At 36.5% G+C, this 5,620-nt stretch overlaps 1 protein-coding gene across 1 annotated transcript in view; it reads left to right on the top strand.

Annotated features, from left to right (window-relative positions):
- Positions 1-5,620, top strand: part of LOC106878611 (craniofacial development protein 1) — a 50,220-nt gene that overhangs the window by 842 nt on the left and 43,758 nt on the right. The window lies entirely within an intron of this gene.

Below are 5,620 nucleotides of genomic sequence, written 5' to 3'. Positions count from 1 at the left end.
GTGGGTGGGTGGAGAAAAAGTATATTTGAACATTTGATTAATTAGCTCTAACACTTCTCAACATATGTTGATCAGGAGAGAATTTTATGGAATCAAATGAACGTAACCGTATAAGCAGAGAAACACTAAAAGAAATTTTGAAGATCAAATATGAACTTAAACAAAGTAAATGTTGTTATGGTTATAAACAACCTAGCAAACTGTGAAAGAAAACTGGCTCAATGGACGCTTATAAATCACGTGAAACTGCAGGTTCTACACCAAAAGAAATTGATCGGTAAATCTTCCAAAATATTATGGGGTAAAAAGTTAAAATTATTTGATTTAATTTAAGTTATTTACAATTGAAATGTTAATATAATCTTTTGATATTTATACATGTTTTTGTGATGCTTTGGTTAAGTATTTTTATTTTTTTAACACAGCTTAAAGGTACTTACATTGCCTTTAAGCTGTCGATTTAGTGCTTTTAAAAATCTAGAACTGGCAGCCCTGCTTTCCTGATTTTTAGACTGCAGGTACTTGGTGGTGACCTCTTGTTCTGGAATTGCAAGAAAATTGCCTTGAAAGTGAGGTGCCATAAACTTGTCGCTACTCAATGCCAAGCTTTTGACATGGTCTATTCAGTTTATGGCTTGTTTCTTTCGTGCCAAGTACCCTTGTGAGGGCGCATTGATCAGTGGTTAGAAAGTCGGGTTCACAATCACGAGGCAGTGAGTTCGATTCCCGGATGGGCAGTGTATTGTGTTCCTGAGCAAGACACTTTATTTCACGTTGCTCCAGTTCACTCAACTGTAGAAATGAGTTGCGTCGTCACTGGTTCCAAACAGTATCGGCTCCTTAGCCTTTCCCTTGGCGTGAAGAGGGGAGGCTGGTATGCTTGGGAAACTGCTGGTCTTCCATAAATAACCTTGCCTGGACTTGTGCCTTGGACGGGAACTTTGTACATGCAATCCCATGGTTAATCATGACTGAAGGGGCTCTCTATCTTCTACCCATGCATGACCTTCTCAACAGAACGACCTGGTCCATTTCTTAGAGATTTTGTTCTCATAAATAGAATTCACCAATGATAGAGCTTATCAGCTCTAAGAGCTGATAAGTTCTATTATTGGTTCTATCATGGGTGAGAGGACAGGCACTGAATAGGTTTTGTGGAAAATATGCTCGAACTGAGATTTCAAATGACCATGTTTATCCAGCTCTCTTCAGGTATACCATTCCTCATCCTCTGCTTATTGACGGCTCCATCATAGCAGGTATTTTCCTCCTGTCTCCTCTTGTTGCATATTCTAAGAAGACTACAAGTTTCCCCGGATTTCAAAGGCTATATTTGCATGTTGTTCATAGAAACTGTATCGGAGGAGGGCACAAGTTTTCACGTTTTACCACCAAAAACGCATACTTACGTCGCCACCCTACACAAACACACACTTGCGTGCGCACACGCGCTCTCATACTTTCCGTTAAGGTAAGAAAAATGTACTCCGCCCAGTGAGAGATAAATATTATTTAATGTACATAGCGTACAGTTACGAGCTACTAACAGTTTCATGCATTGGAGATGTAACCTAGGCAAGGTTCAATAACACGCCTTGAAGCATCAAGCAATCTGCTGACTCTGAGCTCATATGTGTGTGTGTGTGTGTGTGTGTGTGTGCGTGCATGCGTGTGTGTGTGTGTATGTGTGTCTGTACATGTGTCTGTGAATGTATGAATATATACATTGTGTGTGAGAGAGAGGGAAAGAAAGGAAGAAAGACAGACAGACAGACAGATAGATAGATAGAAATAACAATAGCATGAACTGGATTTTTCCCTTTTAGTTAGCGAAAGACGAAAGATCAAGTGTCGTCCATTAGTGACTCAGAAATAAAAGAAGAGATTATTTCAGTAATCTGAGATTTAATTTTGCTTTATGCAAATTACTGCTCGTCAAAAATTATTCGTTACTATTTATATCTTTTGCAAAAACCTCTTTTCACAAATCGAACGAATTTTCGTTGCATATGGCTTGCAGACGCGGTCCGAAAAAAGCAAAAATACATCCTTACTGACATTGTCACTGCTATCAAAAATCAAGCTTCTCCTTAACCACGAAAGTAATAAAAATATATTCTAATTGTTAAGTTATGAAATTATTTCCCTCTTTTTCTTTTTGTCAGTCATTAACAAATGCCACAAGGTCTTTATTTTCTGTCTCTAATCAAAAGGAAAATTTCAGTTTATATAGAATTGTTTGCGTACGTCATCCAGTGCATCCATTTCTATTTTTATAGCATCTTCAGTCATTCAATTTTGCCATTATACTACCTTAACGTCATTGTGCAGCTCCATTGTAATAATTTTTTATGTTTCATTGTCATCGTAAATGGCTTCGAGAGTTCGTTTCGTTCTCGCCATTGTCTTCTCCTAAAGTTATCGTCTGCTCCCAGTGGATACGTTAACAGCCATTTTACGTCAGAAAGCTGCAGTCAAATGAAAATTAGTGAGTGTGTATTCAAACACGCACACTCACTCATTTGCTCTTCCTTTCTTTCTTTCTTTCTTTCTTTCTTTCTTTCTTTCTTTCTTTCTTTCTTTCTTTCTTTCTTTCTTTCTCTCTCTCACACACACACAACATATATATATTTATGTGTTTATGTATAAGCATGTATATATATATATATATATATATATATATATATATATATATATGTCTATATACGTAATACATTTATATGAAATATATAGATTTTAATTATAAATATATGCTCACATACAGATATGTAAAGATTTACATTTTTATTAATTATTCAAGTACGCACACTTTTATACACTCGTATATCTATCTATCTGTCTGTCTGTCAGTCCATGTGTGTATGTATGTATGTGCACCTGTGCGTTGTGTATACATACATCTCTCTCTTTCTCTATGCATACATAATGCTTGCATACATATATACATGCATACATACATACACATAAGCAAACACACACACACATACACACATACACATATATTTGTAGGATCTACAGTATCTTCTGGCTTGCATTTCGGCGTCTTCCGAAGGGAAGTTAGAAATTTATACAATAAGCATTGACTGGAGCCAATGTACGCTGTAGTGCTAGAGTAACTCAATTGAGAGACCAAGGAGAAGAATGAAAGAAAAAAACTACAACTTCTGGTCGCTCTTTGGAGTGAAACCGGTAATGCAAAGATACAACTTTTACATATTAACTGACGTATTTCGTCTCTTAGATTACCAGGACGTACTAAATCGATGAAATACTCGCCATGTTACTAGCAGACTTAAAAACGCGAATGCTTTGCTACAAAAGAAATTGCAACTGATCAAGAACCGAAATATATGCTCTTCCTGATTCAGCAATGCAAAGATCTCTAATGCTAGAAAAATAGGAAACACGACTCACACCTTTACAAAGGGAAAAGTGATATTAAGAAATACCTATGGAAACTCCAGTCATGAAAATTCTGCTGTTAAACTTGTCTAAATTAAAAACCACCTTTCTTTACTTATGATCTGATTTTCTGTTTATATGACATGAATTACTCTTATATATCATAGTCTATAATAATCCCACCCTATAGTGCAGGCAGGGCTATTACTAGATTATAGGCGGGAAAATGTAGAAATGAATTCTTGTACATACGCAAATTCAGTATCTGGGTTTGTTATCTTTTCTGCATAACAGCACAACAATTACATATTTATTCGAACGCAAGTATGCTAATCGCTGTTGTGCTCGTCACAACTTCTTTGCAACAACTATGTATTCCTAACACACTCGATTCATTATTACAGGGGATTCCAGGACACTGGTGTTTCAACATGTTATGTCTCGTTAGTCAAAAGAACTCGGAGTATTGAATCTAAAAAGAGCTTATAATTTCAGCAAGCAAACTATTTTTTGCTAAATAATTCTAATCTCTGCTAACCAATAAAATATTGTTCTACGCAAGGTGGACAACGAGATCCAAAACGATGTCTTTTGCATGTTTATTCTTATTACATTGTAGCAGATTCGAACGCAGATACGGTAATCGCTGCTATGCTTGTCACAGAAGAACAGATTATCTTTTACAACGGCTGTGTTCATTTGTTGTTGGCACTCCGTCGCTTACGACGTCGAGGGTTCCAGTTGATCCGATCAACTGAACAGCCTGCTCGTGAAATTAACGTGCAAATGGCTGAGCACACCACAGACACGTGTACCCTTAACGTAGTTCTCGGGGATATTCAGCGTGACACAGAGTGTGACAAGGCTGACCCTTTGAATTACAGGCACAACAGAAACAGGAAGTAAGAGTGAGAGAAAGTTGTGGTGGAAGAGTACAGCAGGGTTCGCCACCATCCCCTGCCAGAGCCTCGTGGAGCTTTAGGTGTTTTCGCTCAATAAACACTCACAACGCCCGGTCTGGGAATCGAAACCGCGAGTCCGCTGCCCTAACCACTGGGCCATTGCGCCTCCACATGTGTTCATAACACACTAGATACATTAGTACTCACGATTTCGAGGCACCGGTCTTTAGACTTGCGTTCGAATTTTCCAGAACGTATTAAGAATATATTTGCAACTCCTCATTTCTAATCTCGCTGTTTACTCTACACAAAACAATTTATCAACGCAACAATTATTTACCGTAGAATAAAAGAGGGAAATGCGTCATGGGAGTCTTATATGCACGAGATGAAATACAACAATGTAGTGTAGGTTTGTGCTAAACATGAGAGCTCTTCGGATAGCGGTCCTGTTCCACCGATTTCATGGCCATTAGATTAAACTGGTTACCATATGGATTAATTGGATTCTACTTCAGCGTTTGACAAATTACAGAAGTCGATTTATTTCAAAGAATGCGGGTTAGAAATGTCATTGGAAAACAAAACCCAATAAACAAGTAACCAGTTAAATTAATAAACGACAACAATTATAAAAACAACAATAATGATAACATATCCTCATCGCCACCACCAGCAACAAAAAACAACCACAATAACAACAGCAACAACGATTACAATAATTATCATCAATGTTGTCGTTATTTTTGCTATTAATATAATTTACGACGTTTTGAAAACAAGATAAATGAAATGAAATTAAAAAAAATTAATAATTTGCGTAATAAAGATCATGCGAATGTTTTTCAATACAAAACTACAATATTGATCGGTTATTATTGGAAAATTTCATTGATTGCTACAACAGCAATATGTTAACGAAATTGAAGAGATTTCCGATAAAATTGCTGAAATCCAGGAGCTGTAGGGAAACGTAAATAAGTGAAACTCTGCTGAACATGCACGCACGGACACACGGACACACGGACAATGTGTGTACGTGTTAGTGTAGGTGGTGGAGTATGCGTGTGAATGTGGATGTGTGTGTGCGTGTGTATAAGCAAAGTTACAAACAAATATACACACACATGCGTATGTATCTTTATATAAGTATCTGTGTGTATACATATATATGAATATATATATATATATATATATATATATATATATGTGTGTGTATGTATAAATATGCAGATATGTACATATACACACACATATATATATAGGTACGTATCTTTACATATGTATGTATATATATATATATATATATATGAATA

Source organism: Octopus bimaculoides, chromosome 20, assembly GCF_001194135.2.
Source record: "Octopus bimaculoides isolate UCB-OBI-ISO-001 chromosome 20, ASM119413v2, whole genome shotgun sequence".
Lineage (NCBI taxonomy): Eukaryota > Metazoa > Mollusca > Cephalopoda > Octopoda > Octopodidae > Octopus > Octopus bimaculoides.
Note: the sequence above shows the minus strand (reverse complement) of the source record. Positions and strands in the feature narration are given on the sequence as shown.